The sequence below is a fragment of the Cupressus sempervirens genome, chromosome 9 (genome assembly GCF_028749045.1).
Source record: "Cupressus sempervirens isolate cs-2001-9-10 chromosome 9, ASM2874904v1, whole genome shotgun sequence".
NCBI lineage: Eukaryota > Viridiplantae > Streptophyta > Pinopsida > Cupressales > Cupressaceae > Cupressus > Cupressus sempervirens.
Genome location: NC_143126.1, coordinates 551,721,981 through 551,747,801, shown reverse-complemented (window position 1 = coordinate 551,747,801; position 25,821 = coordinate 551,721,981).

Genomic DNA, 25,821 nt, shown 5'->3' with positions numbered 1-25,821 from the left:
CAAAGATGGTGAGCAAGGTAAAGAAAAAATTCCTCCCTACTGATTACCAAGTTATCTTGTTGAGAAAGATGTAAAATTTGAAACAAAAGGACATGACTGTGAAAGAATATACTGAGGAATTATATAGATTGGACATTAGATTTGGACATGTGGATGATGACGTTGAGAAAATTGCAAGGTACATTAATGGATTAAGATCTAGAATTCAAGATGAAATAAGTTTTGTGAAGCTGGAAAGTGTAGAAGAAGCATATCAATATGCCTTGAAAGCTGAAGAGATCTTGACAAAGAAGCATGAACAAAGACAAAGAGGTAGAGGTGACAGATTCTAGAGAGGCAGATGTAGATCTTATGGTGAAGGTGGGAGATCTGAAAGTTTTGTGTAGGATAAAGGAAAATATGAATGGAAGAATGATGACAAAGGCAAGACCAATTGGAAAAGTGGTAATTCTTACCGAGGAGGCACTAATTCTTATCAAGGAAGAAGTAATCCTTATTCTAGAGGTGGATTTCATGGTAATTGTTTTAGATGTGGCAAAGAAGGGCATAGATCTTTTGAATGTAGATCCTCTGAAAGTGGGCAGAATAATAGAAATGTTGTGATTCAAGAAGATATTGAGAGTTCACCAAGTGGACCTAAGGCTGGAGAAAATCTGATGGTGAGAAGAACCCTATGTAATAAAGGAAGTGATGAGGAACCTGTTTGAAGGACAAGTCTTTTCAAGACAAGATGTAAGATGGCTGGAAAATGCTGCAAAGTGATCATTGATAGTGGAAGTTCTACAAATATGGCATTAGAGGATTTGGTTACAAAGTTGCAGTTGCAAAGGCTGAAACATCCCAAACCCTATCATGTTTCATGGATCAAAGATGAGCATAAGATATTGGTAAGTGAGCAATGCCTTGTGAAGTTCAAAATTGGACATTACTTTGATGAAGTTTTCTGAGATATTATGCCCATGGATTGTTGTCATATTTTGTTGGGTAGACCTTGGCAATATGATAGATATGATGTACATGATGGAAGATTGAATCAATATACTCTTTGGGTAAATGGGAAGAAACAAACATTGCTACCTTTGATTGAAAGTCCAAATGAGGTTAATTGTATTGCTATAAAAATTTGCATGGTTAATGGGAAACAATTTGAAAAGGAAATGAAAAAGAATCAAGTCTATTTTTTCATAGTTCCTAGAGGACCAAGTGTTGGTAGTATTGGCCGAGTAGCAGAAGCTAGTAATAACCGAGTGACAACAGATAGTGATAGCCGAGTACTAGTAGAAATTACAAAATTGTTGAATGAGTATAAAGACATTATTGCTGATGATATTCCTAATGGTTTAACTCCAGTAAGAAGTATAAGTCATTGTATGAATTTGATTCCTGGAGCTAGTTTGCCAAACAAAGCACCATATAGATTGACACTTGCAGAGAATGAAGAACTTAACAAACAAGTGCACGAGTTGTTGCAAAAAGGTTCGATCAGAGAAAGCTTGAGTCCATGTGTTGTACCTACTATATTAGCACCCAAAAAGAATGGAGAATAGAGAATGTGTACTGATTCTAGAGCCATTAACAAGATAACAGTGAAATATAGGTTTCCTATGCCAAGGATGGATGACATAATGGATTGTTTGAGTGGAGCAAAGTATTTTACCAAGATTGATTTGAAGAGTGGCTATCATCAGATCAGAATTAGAGAAGGTGATGAATGGAAGACCGCTCTCAAGAGAAAAAAAGGTTTGTATGAATGGTTGGTTATGCCTTTTGGTTTGACTAATACACCTAGTACTTTCATGAGGTTGATGAATGAAGTACTGAAAAGATTCTTGGGTAAGTTTGTGATTGTTTATTTGGATGATATTCTAATATTCAGTAAAACTAAGGAAGAACATCTTGAGCATATTAGACAAGTATTATAGAGGTTGAAAGAGGAAAAGTTGTTGATTAATCTGAAAAAGTGTTCTTTTATGCAAGAGGAGATTGTGTATCTGGGATTTGTGATTTCAGCTGATGGTTTGAAGATGGATCCAGAGAAGGTTAAAGCAATTTTGGAATGGCCTACACCTGAGAATGTGAGTGAGGTAAGATCATTTCATGGTTTGGCTAGTTTTTACAGAAAGTTTATAAAAAAATTCAGTGCTATTTGCAATGCTATGACTGAGACAATGAGGGGAGATAAAAAGGAATTCAAGTGGACACGTGGATCTAATAAGAGTTTTGAGACTTTGAAACAAAAGGTTGTTGAATTGCCTGTATTGGCTTTGCCTGATTTCAACAAAGTATTTCAATTTGAATGTGATGCAAGTGGTAATGCAATAGGAGTTGTATTAAGTCAAGAAGGTAAGCCTATTACTTTCTTTAGTGAAAAGTTAAATGATGCTAAAAGGAAATATTTTGTGTATGATCAAGAGTTTTATGCTATTGTTCAAGCATTGAAGAAGTGGAGACATTATTTGATGCCTAAGGAGTTTGTGTTGTATACTGATCATAAAGCTTTACAATACTTGGGAAGTCAATAGAAATTGAATCAGAGACATATGAAGTCGGTTGAGTACTTGCAGAGTTTTACATTTTTCATTAAGCATAAGAGTGGAGTCACTAACAAAGTTGTTGATGCATTAAGTAGAAGATGCTTTTTGTTTCCTAAAATGAAGGTTTAAGTTCTTGGTTTTGATGAGATGAAAGAGTTATATGATGCTAATCCTAATTTTTCTGAGGCATGGAGAGAGTGCAGAGCACCAAATCTGATAGACCACATAAGTAAGTATGATGAATATTTCATTCAAGAAGGTATGTTGTTCAAAGGTATTCAGTTGTGTATTCCTAGAAGTCCTATGAGGTTGAATCTTATTAAGGAAAAGCATAGTGGTGGATTAGTTGGATATTTTGGAATTAATAAGACATTGAGTTTGTTAAAAGAGAATTATTATTGGCCACTAATGTATAAGGATGTTCAAAATTTTATAAAGAGTTGTAAATTTTGTCAAGTTGCAAAAGGAGTGAGTCAAAATATTGGTTTGCATACACCTATTACTGTTCCTAAGAAACCTTGGACTGACATTAGTATGGATTTTGTTCTCGGATTGCCTAAGACAGTGAAAGGGTATGATTCCATATTTGTTGTAGTGGACAAATTTTCTAAGATGGCTCATTTCATACCATGTAAGAAGACATTAGATGCTAAGCATGTTGCTAAACTTTTCTTTAAAGAGATTGTAAGATTGCATGGATTACCAAGAAGCATTATTTCTAGCAGAGATAGTAAGTTTGTTGGTTATTTTTGGAAGACTTTGTGGAAGAAGACGGGTACTAAATTGAAGTTTAGTTCTACATTCCATCCACAAATAGATGGAAAAAAAAAGGTGGTGAATAGAAGCTTAGGAAATTTGCTAAGATGTTTGGTTGGGAATAAGTCGAGTAATTGGGAGATGGTATTGGCACAAGCTGAATTTGCATATAACAATTCTATGAATAGGAGTACAGGGAAGACACCTTTTGATATTGTTACTAGAATGCATCCTAGAGGTATATCAAATTTGAGAGATGTTTCTAGTGAATAAAAGAAAAGTGTTGCAGGAGAAGAATTTGTTGATTTTATGAAGTCTTTGCATAGGGAAGTGAAGTTGAGGTTGGAACAAAGTAATAATAAGTATAAGGAGAATGTTGATCAGTCTAGAAGACACCATGATTTTCAAGTTGGTGATGACATGATGGTTCATCTTAAGAAAGGAAGATTCCTATTTGGAACATTCAGTAAGCTGAAGATGAAGAAATTTGGACCTTGTAAGATCTTGAAGAAGTTTGACAGTGGTAATGCTTATGAAGTTGAGTTACCTGATGACATGGATATATCTCCTATATTCAATATTGTTGATTTGTATAAGTATCATGAGTCAGAGGATGAAGTTGTTGTATCAGATGATTATCCTAAGAAGCAGATTAAAGAAGTTGAACAGATATTGGATCAAAGAGTTGGCAAGAGCACAAGAGAAAAAGATTAGTATGAATATTTGGTAAAGTGGAAGAACATACCTATTGAAGATGCTTCATGGATTTCTCAATTTGAGTTGGACTCAACTTAGGTTGGGACATCTTAATGATTCAGGAGAATCGTTTCTTTTAACCTCGGTTGTCTGATGCAGGAGCATCCTGGGTTGCCTTGTTATCCTGCTCATTTTGTTCATTTTGCAGTTCCTTCATGTGCCTAGTAGTTCCTTCATGTGCCTAAAAGTCCTTCATGTGCCTAATAGTTCCTTCATGTGCCTAGCAATCCAGTTTGCTTCATGTGCCTAGCAATCCAATTTTCTTCATGTGCCTAGCAATCCAGTTTCCTTCATGTGCCAAGTTACCCAATGTATGCCAAGTGACTCTTCATGTGCCGAGTTACTCAGTGTATGCCGAGTGTTTCTTCATGTGTCGAGTTACTCAGTGTATGCTGAGTGTTCCTTCATGTGCCCAGTTATCCAGTGTATGTCGAGTGCCAGTATTTGGACGTGATTTCTACGAGCCGACTTGCGAGATTTATTTTGTTCGTGACATTTATGTTAAGATCTTTTCTTGGGATGAGTCCAGACTGTTGTTGGGTCAGCCTTCCTCTTATGTAATGTTCTAGAATGATCTGTAAGCCATTTTGGCAAGTATAAATAGAGTGTTTAGGCTTAGAGTTAGGCAAGTTTTAGGAAGACGATTTTAGAGCAAAACTAAAGGTGTGAATTTGCTATTGGATCTTTATATATGAATGTATTGTAATTGGTCGTAACCTAGAAGGCCTTACAACTGGGCATGTATGTTGAATATTTGATGAATCAATAAAGATATTCTTGTTCTCTCTCTCCTTGGTGTTGTTCCTTGTGTTTGCTTCCATTGTGTTAACTCTTGCAGGGTGGTTTGGATAGTTTGGTGAGCCTTTGGCCCTAGTTATTCATCTCTTTGCTTGCGTCAAGACCGTACCTCAAAGAAGGGTGAAAGCAAGAAAACTCTATGCTGAGAATCCCAAAAAGATCATCTAGGTGATAAGGTAAGTGAAGAAAAGTTTTATAACAGTTAGCAGAAAAGGAAAACGTAGTAGGTTGAGTTGTTGAAAATAAGTCACCAAGAGATCCAAATATGGTCTAATCACAAAAGTGAACAAAAACTTTCTTCTTAGCACTTTTGAAGGTTTGTGGACAAGGTAGCGTTAGTTGACATCACCCTATGAGCTTCACATTATCATAGTCATCGAGATGTTAGGAGTGTGAGAACTCTTGATAATTTTGATGTCTCATTAGTGCATTCAACACAGGTGAGGAGTAAGGAATTATAGACTTTGGGGCATCGTGGGGGGCCTAGGGACCCCAAAACCCTAAAAGTCCAAGAAAATAATTAAAAATTCTGATTCCCTAAAATAAGAGAAAATAAACCAAGGAAAAAATAAAGGAAAGGAAAAGAAGAAAGACATAAAGAAACAATAAATAGATCTACTAACCTACTCTAGTTCCAATTATCAAAAGTGCATAGGCTTGCAATCTAACAAACTAAAAACCCAACAAGATCAATTATGATGACTCCGACACTTAAAAAATAAAAGGAATAAAAGGGGGTCTTCATTAGGCCAAGAGGAAAAAAAGAGGGTATTTATTGTGAATCCACAATATTTCTATTAAGTAAAATACTTTACTTCCTATTTTTGGAACACCATTTCACATTACTGACATTTTAGAGATTTGATGATTTTAGGGTTTTTTACATCTTTTAACTAGTCTTAAAATGGTCAAGGAAGGTGATTACTAACTTTAACTAAAGCTTGAGCGGTAGTGATCTTTCAAATTGCATATCCCTATATAAAGTCAATTATTAGAAATTAACACTTTGAATCACAATTTATGGACATGTTAATATAGGTTTGATTACTAAGAGGGGAGAGGTGAACTAGTAATCAAAAAATTCATTGATTTCAATTTCTTTGAACTTTGTACACCAAAACATTCAACAATAACTAATATAAATATAATTTTCAAAACATGCATCCATAAGTAATCAATCCCACAATGTCAACACCATATTGATCTCATAGAAACCAAATTTGGGAGTTAGTACCCACTAAATTTGTACTCTTTTGGAATACACCTTATTGAGAGTTTATCCTATTAAGGGTTACAAAATAATTATTAGGTGCGACCTAGATAAGGAATTTGCCTTTAAATCCATTGGGACCTTTTCCCTACCAAGAGCAGCCTTGATAGAGGACTTTAAACATTCTATTTAAATACCATCTTGTTAGAGGATTTACACTAAGAAACTATTAGAATCTATCTTGTTAAGGGACTTCACTATTACAATTGTTAGAAAGTGATATGTGAAATTGCACTAACCCTACATAATCAAATCCTATTATGCGATGTAAAGCCCAAATGGGCACTAAAAATGGTTTTACATATTGTATATAAGTGTTGGTCAAATGTTATAGAAAAAATACATCATTTGTTGTTCTTGTAGGCCTGGTGTAGTAGATGAACAATTCAATTTTGAATTTGTTTATCCAAAGTAACCCACACTGATTTTAAAATATATTTTATAAAGACTTAATGGGTATCTAAAACCTTATTTGGTTTATGGGATTGAGATATTCATGATAAGTTAAACACGACTTTGTCACTAGTAAGGGCTATAATAGGATAGACTTAATTATATGAAGAGGATATCAATTAATGAAACTTGTGTGTTTGAGGTGTTTCAAGCTATTTTAAATGTTGTTTTTGGGGTATCTAAAATATCTCTTATGGGCCTAGTGAATCGTAAATCCCTTGATTGTTGTTTGTACTCATTAAGGCATAGTGAGATTGTGAAATAAGTTGTAGTGGTTTGTGATTAGTCAAGAACCTATAAAATTTTGATTGGTTAGATGATTTCAAAATAATTTTCTCTTTAAAATTAAAACCATTGACAATTGTATGTTTAATTATAAAATAGACCTAACTTGCTTCATTCAATTTTCAATTTGGTAGCTATATCTTGCATGTAGGTAAAACTTCATAGCTTGAAAAAGAACTTCTATAAATCAATTCAAATTGAAAAAACTCTAGCGAGCTCACAAAAAACTTTAAGAGTTTAAGCACATTCTCCTAAACATATAATACTTCATTGCCTCTCTTTTCATGTATGGTTATTTTATGTAGTACTCTACTACCTAGCTTCATAGCATTACTCTTGCATCCAAGGAAAAAAATTTGTTTCTTTGAACTTTTGTGATTATTGTTTGAAAAAAGAGGGGTAAAAACTTTATTGAACTTTAGAACAAGAAATTACAACACAGCAAAGGGCCAAAGCCCCAGAAACCACCAACGACCACTAAAAAGACAAGAACTAGATCATCCTTCCCTAACTCCACTTACATCCTCTGCAAGAATCCTCTCTAAGTCTTGACATAACTCGCAGGGCATCTGCTCCCATTCATCAATCTTCCCACCATCTATATTCCCAGACACCCATTTTTCCAAACTATCAACCTCCCTATTCCATTTCCTTGGAATATGGGCATAAGACATAGAATCCATCAAAGAGCTAACCTGTAAAATTTGTTTACTATCACAAAAAATTGCCAGCTAATATCTAAAATCTTCCTCTCAAGGAGAAGATTAACTAGACCCTGTGAGTTAGATTCACAAATCACCTTACGCCACACTAGAGCATAAGCCCGCTTCAAAGCATATAAGATAGCCAAACCTTCCATCCTATTAACAGTCTGCAACCCCTTGTTAGCTAATAAAATAAAAACCACTGATCCAAAAGAATCCCTCCCAATCCTACCTATCCCAGCTAGACCTGGATTTCCCTTGGAAGAGCCATCCATATTAATTTTCAAAAAACCAATAGGAGGGGGCATCCATCTCCCCATCCTTTGAACTTTTTGCTTCGCACGTCTGCCTCTCTTGACAAAAGTTGAGGTCAGAGATATCCCTTATATTCCAAACCTATCAACCATCTTAGCATCACCTTTCTCAAGCGGCAACACAACCTCACTCTTATCTATGACAGTATCTTGAATCATTCTCAAAATTCTAAGCCAAACCTGTTGAATCCCCAATTTTCCCCCTTGAAAGATTCTTCAATTCATTTCCAACCATACTTGCCATAGAAAAAAGATAGGTCCAGCATACCAAACATCCTACAAGAAGGGAGCTGAGGAAGGGGGCCTCCCTAGAATCATCCAAAACCCTGCCAAGGATGAGGCATGAGTGCATGGGTGCTTCCAAACATCCCACTAGAAATGCCATAGTTGAAGGGTGAAAGGACAACAAAAGAAAAAATGTGGAGAGTCTTCATCCCCACTACTACAAAGAACACACCTTGAAGGGCTAGAAAATCCCCTCTTCCGGATATTGTCCCAAGTCAAGCATCTATTCCAGACCAAAGTCCAAATGAAGCAATTACACTTTGGCCAAGAAAACTTATTCCAAACTTTCTTCCACCACTGAACCTCCCCCCCCCACAATTTTTTGGGAGAGCAACTCTTGATACCTAGAAGAAATAGTGTAAGCCCCCTTGGGATTAGGGGACCAAGCCAACACATCATCATCCATAAGGGCACTACAGTTTTGGCCAAAAAATATATACTGGAGCTCTGCACACTCCACTTCCAAATCGAAAATAGGCCATTCCTCTGGGTTCTTCCATCTTGCCTCCACCAATTGCCCCTGAAGGGAAAATGACTTAAAGATGCTCACCCTAGACCAACCAGCTTCACAAAACCTTTGGGACAATATACTCAAATGAGGATATTGAACAATCATGGGAGGGTAGCCATCCCAAGAATCATGCCAAAAGTGAGCCTCTAACCCACCCTTGCAGATCTAGAATAGGCCACCCTTAATGAGTACAACACCTTTCTTGAGAGTATTCCAAATCACTGAACCTTTCCCATTCAAGCTATACCTAGGGATATCTTTTTGGGGGATCCCTGGAAAGTACTTTTGAGTCAAAATTTTGGCCCATACCCGATCCTGTACCACACACCATTGCCAATACAATTTGGTAGCTAGAGCAGTACTAGTTAGCACTAATTGTCGTAATCCAAGACCACCAAACTATTTTGGGCTACACACAACCTCCCAGTTGATAAGGCTCCACTTAGTTGAAGATAGATTGCCAGCCCATAAAAATTATCTTGCTAAGGAGTCTAGGTCCCTAACAAAACTCTTTGGTGCCACCTGAATCATGTTCTTATAGAGAGGAAGAGCCTAAACCACAGATTGGAGTAGCTAGACCCTACCAGCAAAGGATAACCAATGGTGGGTCCAATGAGTGCCTTTGACATGAAACTTTTCTAGAATGCCCTGCCAAGAATCCCTTGACTGCCTACCACTTGAGATAGGAATCCCAAGGTAGAGCAATGGAAGACTCCCAATTTGGAATCTGAGAATATGAGCAACTCTCCTCTGAATAGATTGCGGAGTGTTGAAGAAAAAAATGGAAGACTTGCCTTCAGTAATTAATTGGCCTGAAACAGCAAGATAAACATTCAGCACCTTGCGTATATTGGAAGCCTTTTGAATGGTAGCCATGCCCATCAAATTCGTATCATCTACAAACTCTAAGTGTGATTGCGCAAGAAGGCCTCCACCCCATTGCCATCCCTGGATGAAGCCCCCTTCCACATTCCTTTTTATCAGTCATCCCAAACCTTCCACCAAAAGAAGAAACAAGTAAGGAGAGAGGGGGTCGCCTTGCCGTAAGCTCAGAGAGGCACCAAAAAGATCAGAGTGCTCCCCATTAATCAGAACTGAGAAAGAAGTTGAATTCACACAACTCATAACCCAACAGATCCATTCCTCCACAAAACCAAAGGCTCCTAGAACCTTTTGGAGGAATGACCAACGAACTCTGTCATGAGCCTTAGCCATATCCAGCTTGATGAACATAGCCTTATCTTTAGAGTTGGCCATAGAATGAATAGTCTCAATAGCCACTACCACCCCATCCAAGATCTAGCAGCCTGCCATAAAACTGCCTTGTTCCTCATAAATTAGTAGTGGAAACCACTTTTTTAACCTATCAACAATCAACTTAGATATAACTTTATAAACAACATTACAAAGAGAGATAGGGTGAAATTGACTTATCCGATCAACCCCTTCCCCTTTGGGAATGAGAGCAAGGAAGGTAGAGTTCAGGGCCCGGAGCATTTGCTTATTCTTCTGGGATTCTTGAACAACTTCCAGTAAATCTATCTTGATAATATCCCAAAATTCCTGAAAGAACTTAATCGGAAAGCCATCTGGACCAGGAGCTTTACCTTTTTTCATCTAGAAAATAGTCATCTCAAACTCCTCCAAAGATATGGCACTCATAAGATGCAAATTATTGTTGTTGTGGGACATTAGTATCTTTTTTTTTTTACATTGTAAAATGGTCATGTCCCTCTCATTTAATGATGTTTTTAATTCCTACTATGATAGTGATCTCATTAGTTGATCACAAAATTGTATTTTGTTGTCTTACTCACCAATCATACAAGATAGTCCCTTATAATTCTTATGATACTAAAATTATTTTAACTATCTCTTGATGGCATCTATTATTGCCATTTTTTTGATAGGACATCTTACCTTTTTTTCACCAAAGCACCTACCACAAAAATATAGTATTAATCATGTAGTTTCATGTTCCAATCATGTAGGATAATTTTATCTTCAAGTTATTTCCTACTCACAATCTCTTTTAACTTGATTGTCTCTCATAAACATGTTGTTTGTAATTATTTTAGCTCAAATCTATTAGTCTTATATCACAAGCTAAGTTTTCTTGATGTGTTCTCAAAGCCTTATCATTTTGAATTTTTAAAATGCCAAGGAGTTTTCCCTTGAGAGCAAAAATTTTTTGTATCATAATTTGTCTTATGATGGAGATTTTTTTTTTTTTTCCCTAGAGTTGTACATAGCTTAAATAGTGATGTATGTATATTTTGATGTCTTCAACATATGTTTTGACATTATATATGTCTTGTCAATTATCATTATTGTTGTTATCTTTGTATTGGTTGTAAATATGACATCATGATGATTTTGATGTAGCTTTAATAAACTTAATATTTCCTTGTCACCTTTCATTGTGAATACCTGAAGATGTTTCTTTTAGTAGTCTTGGTTGATCCATTATCTATATTTCATTCTTTCATATGGAATCTACTTAAACTTTAGAGAGTATTTTACCAATTTTCTTGTTATCTTATTGTTATTTCTTATCATCTTCTAGCTATCATATTTATCTTGTATATTTTGTAGATATGTCTTACTATTCCTACAACTAAGGAAGAACATAAATGATTGTTCCTAGAGCCAAGGCATAACATATCTAACTTTTCTTGTAGTGAAGGTAGAATAGAGATGATTATTTCTTCAACCAAGGAAAAATAGATTCCAGTGCTCCTATAGCCAAGGTAGAACAAAGCTAATTGTCCCTACAACTAATGTGGAATAGAGCTAACTATTTTAGTTCTAGCAACTGAGTGTTTTTATAACTATTAAAACTTTGGTATAATTTTTGTTGATGCTACTTTTGTATTTATTTTCTATCTTTAATTTGTTTACATGTTATGTATAAAGTTTTTTTTACTAAATATAATGACCATATTATTTTTTTTGCATATGAATTTAACCACAATTGATTTATTTGTATCAACATTGATTTCCATTGTCTAATAATTCATAATTTTATATTATATATCATCAATATTCAACTTTGAAAGCTTGAATGTCAACTTTGATTTGTTTTCAAGATTCAATTCTTCCAAAAGGGACTTGGGAATCCATATAACTTTTGAGTTTTATTTTTCTTCGAATGCTTTAGAATGCATATCTTTGATAATGGACTTAGGAACTCATATTTGCTTTGATTTAGCTCTTTGGTTAGTGGACCTTTGTGGTCTCTTGAATATTGTTTATTTCTTTGCATTCACATGTCGATTAGATAGGACATAGTGATCTTCAATTTTCAATGTATTCTTTTATATATTCTTAAGTTGATCATCCAAATTGCTTCCAAAAGACTTAGGACTTATGGATGAATAGAGTTGATATATTTGGTTTGGATGGAAAGGTAGATACGTAGAGTTCAAGGATGAGTGACTTTATTGATCTTTTGGTATAATAAGAGAAGTGGGGGGTGAGATAGGAGTGGAAGTAGGAGATGGAGAAGCATAAGGTTCCAATATGGAAGGGAGGTTTAAAGGCTTTAGCTTTGATGGATAAGGACCAAGGATAGACTTAGGAGATTCAAATGGATAGTGAGTAGGGATATCAACATCTTTAGAGTGAGCAACATGACTAAGACCATCAATAGATTTATGAGTAGCTTTGATAAGAGAAACATCTTTTATGGGAGTGCTTGAAGCTTGAGAAAAGTTTTTAAATGAAAGAGGGCATACTTTGATCTTGAAAATTTTCTTTGGGTAGCATATGCTTAGTGGTCTTCTCATGATTTTCAAAAAGCTCAATGGAAGTAATGGAAGTAGTGTCTTCATCATACTTAGGAGGTGAATAAGACATAGGATATGCAGAGGTGACATCTTGAAGGAGATAAAGGGTGTTTGATCATGATCCTTCTAAACACTTGTAGCTTTAGCTTTTAAAGATTCCTCTTAAGATGGAGCCACTTTTAAGGACAAGAGAGAATGTGGAGTTTGCATGATAGGATTTTGATGAGGTAATCAAGGACTAACTAGAGTAGGCATATTGTCACATGAAAGTTGAGGATCTTTAGTCTTAGTATCATGGAAAAGATTTGCAGCCAAGTGAAGATTATCTTGAGTTTCTTTTAGAGGTATCCATGAAGGATACACATGTGGAAAGCATTAGATTTTTTTCATGGAGGCATGTTGGAAAATTTGAAGTTTTAGGAGCTTCATGTGTGTTGGAAGAAGTAAGAGTGTCAGGGAGACCGTCACTAGACATAGGTTCATCAATACGATCTTTTGCTCAAGAGAAGTATCCTTGTCACATGAGTAATTAGGGGTTACAACATCAATAATCCCATCATCAATAAGATCTTGGACTTTATGTTTCAACTCCATGCAATCTTTAGTTTTATGACCTTTGTTTCTATGGTTGTTGTAATAGTGGTTTCCATTCTACCATGGAGGTTTTATCTTAGGTTCATAAGGTCTAGAGTTTGGTAAAGTTATGATCTTGTTTGTAACTAAGGTCTTAAGCACCATATCATATAAATATCCCAAAGGAGTAAAATTTATCTCAAAAGTATGTCTAGGATCATTTTTGTCATTCTCATCTTGGTCAAAGATAGGTCCATCATGAAATGTTGGCATAGGTTCAAAGGAGGTATTGCATGCTTGTTCTCTAGAGAGGTCTTTAGATGAAAACAATCGATGTCTTAAGAGTAGAATATGTAGACCTTGAATAAGCTAATGACCTTAAAGAAGATGACTCACATTCATGTAAAGGCCTTAAGGAAGATTCATGTAATGATGTTATATTCTCCTCTATCATTTTTTCAAATTTAGAGTGCATTCCCATTATGTACTTAGTGAGATGAAAGTAAGTAGGATCATTTTTCTCTTATAGCTCTGTATATTCAACATATAGGTCTTCAAACTCTTGAGCAGCCTATAGGAACTCACAATCATCTAGACTTAGTTGAGGTTTGGAATTAAAAAGGTTTGGAGTCCATAGTGGTAGATAAAAAGTCAAGGATGAAGGAGACTAGAAAAAGCTAATAATGTGACGTAGGCTAACTTGATGTCCAAACTGGAGAGGTAAAGTGTTCGCTTGTCAAGGTGGTAGAGATAAATTAATTTGAATTGTCAAGCAAAGTCTCTAAGTAATTTATTACCATAGCAACTTGAGTCAAGAGCTAGGTAAGAATCCAAATAGCCAAGTAGATAGAGAAAGTGAGAAGACAAGTGAACAACTTTCCCAATCAAAGAGTGTAATCAAGAATTAAAGGTAACCATTTCAACCAAAAGAAGGTCCTAGAATGTTGACATAGACCAAGAAGATGGAAAGACCAAGAGTGTGAAGATAAAATAGCCATTTTAAGCAAGTTCCAACACTAGAGACATAGCCTTTTAGGGACATAATAGAGACAACCCTTTAACATGTTAGCTAACTGCATTCATTTCCTCTTGCTTCTTCTCAAACATGTCATTCGCTCTTTTTCGGTCTTATCAACTCAATACATGTTTAATTCTTATCATCACAAGGGGTTAATCTCATCATCATATCTAATCTATCCAAGTTCTAAACTTTCAAATAATGAGTCCATATCATAACATAGAGCTAAACATATGAGAGAGAGACAATCAATACATCCATGAGCAAATGAACATAAGAAGAACAAACATAAACATGAGCATACATATCAATATCACATGGAAACACAAACATCAGTGCTAAAACATAGAAAAATATCCATCACATGAGCATATAAAAGAGACAAGTACAAAAGATTGATACAAAATTTGGATACATGTCTCTCAAAATGACACATCAAAACTGCCACAAGGACATAGAGCCTACGGTAGACCTAGACCCTATGTAGTGGTTACACCTCTCCTTTTGATCTCCCCACTCACTCGAAGTAATTTGACAATCCCTATCGTAGAGGCACAACAATTCTATATGATGCATAGAAGTATGTTTCTCTTACTATGTAGTTCTTTGCCTCTCGTCTCACTACATCCCTCTCTCTCCTCAAGTCCTCACAATGAGCATGCTCATCTATGAGTTGTTTGTCCCGCACAACAATGGTAGTGTGTGCCTGTTGAAGCTCTATCTCTAATGCTTTGATCCTCTACTCTATAGGATTCTCTCCCCTAGATGGTGTAGGTGGATCATACGTTTTCTCTTGTCTCTTTTGTTGTCTCTCCACCAGTGGTCATCTAACCAACCTCTCCTTATTTGTAGGCTCATCCTCATCCTCCTCCTTTGCTCTAACTCTACTCCTTGACCTAGTCTAGTTGTAGAATGGCCCCCTAGAGCCACTAGGCTTGTCTCTCCCTCCATCTCTTCCATCCCCATCATCCCCACCTTTTTCCTTGTCCCCTAGAAAGGCATCTAGCACTATGAAGCATGGTAATGACCTCCTCTTCATCTCTCTCAAGTAGTCTAGAGAAATGCCTACATCTGTCTGAGTTGGGAGATACTTCTAGGCTATTAATTGTAGTTGTTGTGTCTCATGAAGACACTCTATATAACTCAACATCAATAACCAACTCATACTCTCCTCCTCACAAAACTTGGCATAGGTCATCATTTTGTGGGCACTCTCTTCCTTCAACCAAACTGTTGCCATACACAACTAATCACAAACCACTCCATTATCCCTATGCACCTACCTAACAGAGGCTTGCTATAGAAAATGTATCCTAGTTCATCCTGTGCCTCCTACTATCCCTCGCAACCCACATAGGGTCTCCACTCAAAAGAGGCCAACTCATCCAATACATGCCTATAGAAGGATACATCTCCATTGTATGGTTAGGCTATAAACCCTAAGTATCTATAGATATATAGGTACCGCCTCTCATGGTTGTAATCCCAGTCAGATCACTACAATATGGTCCCATGACCATGCCCACTCCTATACTAAAATAGCTCCATGTCCCCAACTCTTTCCCTCCATATGCATGATCTCATGCAACTTGTGGTACATGTCTACTAATATAGCTAGATCTGAAGCCATCCACCTTGGTCTCCCCATGAGATCTATCACCAATCTGCCCCATCTGTATAGGAAGCCCTTCTAGCTCCTATTAGTGATAGTGCATGTGCAATGAGGGAGCACACAATGCATGCCACTGAAAACTAGTCTTCATATTGTGCTATCATTTTCTCCCAGCCTATGTGCTTATATGGGATGGTGAAATTCCTAAATACTTCACATAATGTTGCCCTTCCATCTATTAGAGACTAATCAAATTACACTTGTGATACACAATCTCTATGTCAGCACTGATATCCAATAAAACTAAGTAAACATGACAACTGAATATGCTCAACTCAACTCACTGGGTCTCCATGGCATGACATTTATAGGATGCAGTACATGTCCTCTAGTGTAATTTTAGCCTCTCTAGTGGGAATACAAAAGGTCTTGTGCTCGGTATGCAACCTCTTAGCTAATGTTGTCAATAATACATGGTTTTCCTGAATATGAGGCAACCACAATAAACCATTAAAGCCCATGGGTCTCAATATGGCTCTCTCGGCATTATCCAATTGATGCACAAGTCTTAGTCCTACCACTCGGGTGCTATAATAAATAGTGTTGAAAATACATCCTACATAGAAAAAACAAACAAACATATCAATACTTGTCAAATGAGCATCAAAATGAAACTAAAAACATCTCCACCTAGATACTTGAGCAAGAAAGTAAGACTTAAAACTGACGAACAATTTATTTTTTACATAACACTCATTTAGTGGTTGAACAAGTATCATACGATACTTTCTATTATACCAATGTGATACTTTCTATTGGTGTGATACTTTGCCTAATATCGTACGACATATGGGTGGGTCCAATATGATAAAGCTCATAGAAGGGATACAATACAATCTATACACTAGAACTATTGTGAGATAGAATTCCTAACTATGATAGGATACTTTCTAAAGTATTGCATGATATTTTTCAAAAACCTACTAAAACCCTAGGACAACATGCTAAAATTCTCAAAATATCTCAACAAAAGTGCTCAAATGTCAGATACTTACTGGTGGACTGTACTGTAGAGGCCCATTGTTCAACTGGCTATGCTCAAATCAATGCATCTCAATGGGAACTCCTCTTTGGGCCATCATTCTCTCTCTCTCTCACCTCTCTCTCTCTCTCTATATATATATTCTCTAAGCTTTCAAAAATAAAATAAGATAAATGATTTGAAAATGACCCCTTAGACTCCTTATATACCCTTTTGACCCTATTTTGACCTAATTTTTGAACTCCTCAAATTTGTGCAAAAATTACATCCCTACCTGATTTTGACATCCTAGATCCGGATCAAAATCAAAAATTGGGTTCACCTTGATGATCAAAATTGCATTTTAAAATTCTAACTTCTTCTATTCAGTTGGTTGGCCTTTTAAGGCCTAATATTCAAATCTTGTTGGGGCAATCATCATTTCTTCTAGTCTTCTTCATTTCTAAGCTCTTCTAATCTTCTCATTCATTTCATTTCATTTTTCCTTTTGCTTTGACCTAATGCTCATGCTTTATCTTTATGGTCAAACTTAGTCAAATTGGGGCATATCTTCATCACTTGTTGGTCACTCTTTGGTCTTAATTACGTGTTTTTCATTATGGACTTTGATTTATCTTTGTTTGATCTAAATCCAACTCATTTTTGCATCTCCTCTATCTCATTTTGATTTCAATCCCGAGGGGGCAATAATATTCTATCATCAATGCAAATTGCTTTTTCTGCTATGGCTATCTAATTCTCAAGAGCACATGCTTGACCTTTCCATGTGCTCTTGATTCATTTTCTTCATTTGGCTACTTGTCTTGACATATTAGTGCTCATCTTGGGTATTGGCATTGTATTTTTCTTTCTCCTCATGCTCATTTATGCTGCTAACTGACTGTGCATTCAGGATCTACTATCTCTCTATGTGTTGTCCTTTGGAGTTAGATCTCTTTATCTTTTGCTTGCTTGGCTTCTTCATTATTTGACATAATGTGTTCCTAGATCAATCACACATTAGTTAAAGAGGGGAAAATGTAATCATACCCAAAAAATGATCATCTAGACTATGAGCCCCCTTTTTAGCATTTTTGCATAATTCATCCCTTGCTTATTTTTTATCAAATCCTCAAAAATATTATTTTTTATTATAACCTATGGTTTGGCCACCATATCCTAAGTCTTTTATTTAATTGAAAGAACTGTCTCCCTTTTAATTAAATAAAATTCTCCAATTCCCACGTATCCTAAGTGTGTGCACATAAAGCATTATTCTTATTTTAAAAATAAAATAAAAGACTTATTCTCTTACACGAGGGGCAGACTTTTCTATGTGAGAGGAATCTTTATTTTCCTCCACACATATTTTTCCTCTTAAAAGTCAATCGTTGAACTTGATTAGGTGAGATGCTTGTGTACATGGATCACTCAAGATGTATTCTTCATCCTTGATTAGACCTCTCTTGCCTCTTAATCTCAACCGTTCATTTATCTTCAAAAGAGAGGGCTCTCTCCTCGTTCTTAGAAATTTATGATTTTCACCAACATTATGTTGTAGGAATTCTAGGTGCTTTTGGAGCTCTAAAGACGTGGATAATTCTTGCACTCTTGCATTTTAGCTTAGCTCTCAATCTATATGCATTATGGCATACTTAGCTTAGCTTTTTTTATGCTCTGGAGTAGATCACATAGCTTAAGTAGGAAGGATTGTAACTCTTAATGTTTTATTATCTTAGCTTGCATCTTGCATATAATCTTATTTTAGCTTGTGTTGCATAGCATTCATCTTGGATTCTTGGATACTAGCATCCTTGCTCTTAACTTTGAATCTCTTGTTGTATGGTGCACCTTGCAAGGGTTGCATAGCTTGGTTAATTTGAGAGCCACAATATTTCTATTTGTAGGTCATAGATAGAGAGCTATAAGTTGCCTCTTGGGATGCTCTTCATCATGGGTATTCTCAAGTGTAATGGTTTAGAGAAGTGTGGCTACTTTTTGGTACACACTTTGAAGATGATACAATGGGTGTAGTGTTTATTAATGGTGCATCAACATCAATGGTGTCCTTTGTAGTACCCTTCTCAACAATAATAGGATCCTCTATAACATCAAATATTTTTATGATTTACAAGCTCCTTTCCTTGGTTAAGTTGAATCTTTCTTCCATTTCCTCAACTATTATTCTTACCTTTCTTGCTAGTATGTACAGTTAAAAGTTAACCTTTTGATATTTTTCTTTAAATGTGCTAAACCTCTCCTTATTTGGATCAACTAATTGACCAAAAAAACTTTGTACATAGGTCTCCAACAAATTAGGATCAACTTCATAACCCATTGGCATGATCCAATATGTGCCAAGTATAATTGCTTCCACTAAACAATCGCTTGTCTCCACCATGAAGCAAATAGAGTCATCATACTTCTCAACCAACCCTCTTGGAATTCTATATTGATTATGTATATCATCTTGAAAGGTATTCAAATAACTTCAAATAATTTCTTTGAAAATTTTATTGTCTTGCATGACATAATATTTTCTAATCTAAATTTCTATGCATATCTTTCTTCCATGTGATGTTGCCTATATTAGGGAAAAATTTAAGAAGAATAAGAAAATATATATAATTAATGAACCTGTTGATCTCAGATTGGTTTTTACAAGTGTGTCCACACACTTAAGCTATTTACTTAGTTCATGCCAAACAAGTCGTATATGCCAAGCAAAACATAGACCATACCGAGTTTATAGTGAGAGCCAAGCCACTCATGTGCCGAGTCACTCAAGTGCTGAGCAGATAGTGTATGTTGAGTGATACAAGAGCCAAGTGAACAGTGGATGTTGAGTGATACAGATGTCAAGTTACAACAAAAAGATTAGTGTATGCTGAGCATCAGAGACTTTAGATGCCGAGTAAGATAGTTTTGACATATTTTTTTGTAATGGAACAAACAACTATGTAAATCATTTTTGAGCTAACTTAAGGATGAATTATGATATTTTAGAGATAAGGACAAATCTTAAGTTGGATTCTCTATGCAATTACATGTAGCCAATCAGGAAATGGGAAGGATTAAGTAGCAAAATGGATGAATCTTAGCCATAGATTCATACTTAATCCTAAGTCACCAAAATCTTCTTAAGGAGGATAAACCCTAAACTCTTTATGAGTGTGTAAGGTGTTGAAGGAGTGAAGAGAGAAGTTGGCAAATAGAGCATTCATGGTGGCTTAAGAGTTATGAAGTGAAACAACATTGCAAAATTAGTTAGAGTAGAATAGAGGAAAGGAAAAGGATACAACAAAGAGACATTTGATCAAGAAGGATTGAGAAGACAAGTGTTTAGAGGTGGTCTATTATCAAGCAATCAAGTGCTACCCATAGGATCAAAGTTGAGACATTTTAACAAGTGATTTCAATCAAAATCTCTTAACAAACTAGTCCTAATAGGCTGTATCAAAATCCTTTAAAAGGGTGCTTACTTAGTTGTAAGTGAAAGTCCTTTAGCAAGGCACATTTTTAACAGGGTGTTGAAACCCTCTAACAAGGTGAGACCTAAGAGTCTTTGTAAGCCTTTAATAGGGAAGACCTTTCACAAGGTAGATCATGTCTCATTATCAAAATATCATAACCTTCATTAGATACACTTTATTACTATAGTAGTGAAGATTTTTGTGTGTCATCCCCATCCCAATTTTACCTTCTCACTTAGAGGGTTTCTAGGTATTCATATCTGGTATTATGTGTGTGTGAATGTTTACTTGCTTACATGATTTAGATGTATGTGCTTTACATGTTATTTGAGTTTACTCATTGAGTGCATGAGATGGATGTATGGTGAAAGTTTTATGGGTCCAAGTTTAAACTACTAGTTCACCCCCCCTAGAAGTTTACCTTTCCTATTGTAATTCCAACATTTGATATCAGATCCTTGTTCTTTGAAAGAGAAGATTTGTAGCTTTGAGGAAAGATCTTGAAATGGAATTCTACAAATTGGGAAAGACTATTGAGAATCAGAAGATTGAAATACATCTCATTCTAAGTGAATTGAATGAAGCAAGAGAGGAACTAAAGAAATCCTTGAAGAGAAGGAAGGAAATTGCTATTGTGGAGAATGACACACAATACAGAGAGATAAAAACTACTAAGGTATTTGAAAATGGAGACTCCAATGAATTTGATGCAATAGTTGCAAATCTAATGGAAAAGAATAGAGCCCAAGCTAAGGAAATCAAAAATCTCAAGTTAGAGCAAGAATCACAAGTCATATTGCTATGTGAAGTGACTAAATAGAAGAAGAAAGCCATGGAAGACAAAGCAATGATTGAAGAAGACAAAATAATTTTGGCCAATAGACTAGAAGAGAAATCATCAAAACTAATCAAGATTTCCAACATGCAATTGAATACTCTAAGTCAAATAATGAATGCCAACTATGAGCTGAATGTCAAGGATATTGAGATAACTACATTGAAGTTGCAGAATGAGCAATTGTAGAGTGACCTAAAAAGGAAAAAGAATTTCTTTAAATTCTCAATAAACCAAGTGAAGCCATTAAATACTTTGAGCAATTATTGAGATGCCCTAGATCTAATAGTGATACATCAGGACTAGGATATACAAGCACTAAAGAAGGAGAGTCATCCAAAAGTGCTAAAGAAAGGAACAAAAAAGTTTAGAACTCCAAACCTACTTGTCATAATTGTGGTAAGAAAGGAAATAAAGCTAATGTGTGTAGGAGCAAGACTGTAAATCAGAATGTTAATCATAAGAGCATGGTTCACTGCCATGAATGCAACAAGCAAGGTCATTAGGCACATGAATAGAGAACCAAGACCATGCACACACAAAGATTTGAAGGATATGGCTACAACTATTAGAAGTATGGGCATAGAGCTTTTGAATGCAAATCCAAACCCATTTGGTAATCAAATAGGTAAACAAAGGTAAGGAACAATGGAAACTCTTATAACTAGGATTATAATACAAGGTCTAACTGTCATTATTGTCAAAAATATGGACATGTTCTTGAGAATTGTATTAGGACACACTTCAAAGGTGACTATAAGAGGTGGTTGAGTCAAACCACATGTTTTAGCCATTTTAAGACTGGTCACATCAGTAGATATTGTCCAACAAGGTCAAAGGCACCAAGTTGTGAATTTGATAAAGACAAAGGCAAGACAAATGTTGAAAATGTCAGAAATGAAATGAACAAAACATGGAAGAAGAAATATGATTGCAATAAATCAAATTGAGAAGGGATCACTTCACCCAATGGGTTAGGTGATCACACCTCATCAAACTAGGCAATCAAGAGGTATGTGAGACTGATAACTTAAGGTTAAATTATTCATCAGTTCCAAAAGGAGTTAATACTGAAAAAATTACATTAGCATGAATAAAGATGCAAGATGCTAATAGAAATCCAGAAAAATCTTTAAGTTTTTCATGTTATTGCCAAGTATGAAATACTTCCTACGACTGCCGAGTGGAATGCTAGAAGATGTCAAGCTAAAAGACTAGCTAGTTGATGTCAAACTCGTAGTGAACATTGAGTAAGTGGAAAATTAATGGATACCAAGTGAGCCTAAAATTGTTTGATGCTAAGCTTATAATTGTGTAAGCACTCAACATTTATTTTAGGGTTTTCAAAGGGTATCTGATCAATTTTAGCTCATTTCACATCATTTCAAATTCGAGAAAGAGCCAGCAAAGAAGAAGGCAATCTAGAAAACACATTCAAAGCAGTTGCAGACGATTCCAACAATGATTTCACACCATTTCATCAAATTTCATAAGGTATTTATCAAGAGCTGAGCTATGCAGTTTAAATTTTTGTAAACCCTAGTGTCACATTATGGCATCAAGTTCAAAGAATGTAGAGGGAAAGGAAGTTTTGAATATTCAATTACTGAGTAATAGGTCAAGTAACCCATTTTAAAAGCTATTTCTAATATCACTTATAAGAAAAACCCTTCTAGAGCGTTATCTATGATACCTCCGGACATGTTAATGGTGCAAGATGTAAGAAAATGCTATAACTATAAGATAGGAAGCATTGGTGATATGGAGGTTAGGGAAGCATATGGCAGACTCTGTGATAATGGCATGTTGAAAGAAGAGTTCAAAATCATTGAGAGGAAAGGGTTGACATGAGCCCTAGATTTTCCAAATGCGTTTAAAACAAAATGAATAAGGATAGTGCTTAGCCAAATTCATGATGGTTCATTATGGCTGGACAATGGACCTATCAAAATTACTAAGAGGATAATCCATAGGGTTGTTGGTTACCCAACCCTAGATTGGCCTAAGACATTGAGAAGTGGTTTGAAGGAGGTGATTGAGAAAAATACTAGAGCTATATGGAACAAGAGAGGCATGACAATTGACACAATCATTAATCCTCTAATAGACTTTTCTATAAGGGTTATATCATACAAATTTTACCAATCTAGCAGATTAAATAGTGTGCCATGTATAGTTGTGGATGTTGGATATGTTGGCGCTCAAAATTGCATGGTCAATTTTGAGCACTATTGAAAAATTCAGGCCTATAAATGCTTTGTGAAGCCTATGTACCTCGCCATTGAGTTAATGCATAAATGGTGTTTAATGTTTCTAACACCTTCCATTCAGCCTATCTACCTGTTCCATGAAGATAAATCATCATTTGGAGCTATTTGGCGAAGTTCTGTTTCAAGCATTTGTCAAATTTGCAATTCTGCCCTAGTGTCAAACAACGACAGGAGGCTGTGTTTGCATTTGAATATCTCACACCCAGAAAGGTTTTGTGACTTTCCACTTTGAGAGTGTCTAGTGTCGATACTTAAGAATCTATGTTTTAGATTTTGAGTTGTTTCAAGTCTATTTGACTAGGTTTTGAATTCATCAAAGTTGGTCAGTTATTGTTTTTATGATTGATGCACTTAGCACCTAATTCTAGGAGGCCCTGTTTGACGTGCTATAACTTTGACCCAGTTGACAAAAATCTTGAATTTCTTTTTGCATTGCATTGTACATGTCAGAGACTTGTTATGTGTCAGGTTTCATCTTTTGACAAATCCATTTGATATGTTTTCAAACGCGATTCCAAACGAGATTTCTAAAGTTTTACTGGTGTCAGCACTTGCAGATTTGTCAGTACCCTTGTTCGTGGCATTATAACTTGAAATTTGTGATTGGCAAGATCAAATGGATTGTACCATTGTGTTGTCCTCTAAAGGTACTATAAGTGTGTCAATTTGTAAGTCGTGAGGAATCTGTCTGCACACTTTTCCAGGTCAATTCCATTCGTAAAAAATATTTTTGTCAATGCTTTTAATCTGCAAATTCTGAGTATCCCACTTTGATTGATTGCCATTTGCGTCCTGTTATTCGTCATGAGCCTAGATTGCAGATTCATAATGTCCTCATGACAAAGAGCCAACGCACCAATTTTCATTTCCCCATGTGCTCATTTACCTAGTTTTCCAAGCCAAATTCGAACCCTATTTGTTGCTTTCTAACGTGTTTACTTGCAAGTCATTCTGAGAAGGCTACTTTGACAGCAAATGTCTTTTGACTGAGAATTTGTCATGAGACAAGATTTGGCGGAGCACAAGAATGTAGAGCAAAGAATCAGTATGTTCAATCTCAAGGCCTGGTCAGTTATGTGGGTCAATTTTTAAGGGCAGTCAAAGTACTTCCTGACACAAAGTCGACAAGTTTGCAGAACAGTGATAAAATGAGTTTCAAGTGATGGTTCAGTGATCAAACTTGGTTTTAATAAGTATCAGGTGATGAATGGGTGAGTTTTCCAGTTCAGTCATTCGAAAATGAAATTTTTTTTAGCTGGGCCCACTTTGGGCCCGCCTAATTTCTGTAGATTGATTGGAACAAGATTGGAAGTGACATAAGTTCAAAAGCTAATAATAATGTTTTGGGTGTTGCTAGAAAAGAGAACCTGAAGATATAAGTTTTCCTCTATATCCCAATGCCCCTACTGCCAGATCAATGTGTTATTATTATCTACTCAACATGCAAGTCAGTTATCGAGTGATTGACTTGGTCTGCCCATAAAATCTAATATATATGGTGAAGGTGGTAGTGACAAACATACATTTTCAGGATTGATATAAAGAAAATGGAGTTGGAGGAAATGTATACGTGAGCATGTTTGGTGCCAAATTTCAAATTTTAAAAAAATGTATCTTGTTGCTTATAATTTTTGCCCAGATCTTGGAACAGTTTGGTCATTATGAAACAAGTCATAAATTTATCACCTCATGATGATTTTTTAAGCAACTTTCTCAAGAGGAGAAATCAGTATTATATTATGACTTACATGAATACAACAGTAAGGAAAGGAAGAAGTTGCAGGCACATCAAGTAAAGACTAGCGCCATTGAAGACAACGGAGGCGAAAGTTGTGTGAGGAATCTTATCCATATGTAGTAGCAACAAAGCAGCTATGGACAAAAATGCAGACCAAGAGAAGTAGAAAGCCACTGCATATGTTAGAAGAGATTCATATTAGAGCAAGGGAGGCAAGGCATTATGTGAAAATGAAGTCATTTCAGTCAAAACAAGAAGTCCATGCCCTGTGGAATCAGTTCCATGCATGAACAGAGGCCCCAGTTGAGATGAGCGCCCACATTAAACAGGAACTCCCACGCTGGAAATGGGATCAGCCCATGCAATAGAAAATCCAACACTGAAAATGGCAGTGGGGAGCTATTGTTTTAAGAAGAGAGAACAGGCGAAGTTCACAACAGTTAAGGCAATCAATGCAATGTAAGAAAATCGGCTAGGTTAACATGAAGAACAACAAGGTTTGATTTTTCATGGGAAATTCATTCATATATGAAGTCAATGCATTTTCAAAGAAGTTGTAGATGTTAAGAAGGGCCACAAGCAGTATTAAAAGGTGCATCCATGCCCAATGTAAAAAGGAAAGATCTGCGTGTGAAGAGCAGATGAAGGGTTAAAACCCATGGGATGCAGAGAAAAAACATTGAAGGCAGTTTATCCCACATTTGCCATGGAGAAGTAATCTTATGTTTTAAATTGTAAAGCACTCCCATTGCATTGTGAGCTTAAGACAATGCTCTTTAGAAGGGCAGCGCTCCTGTGTGTGGGCTCGTGTGTTGGTGGATGCCACT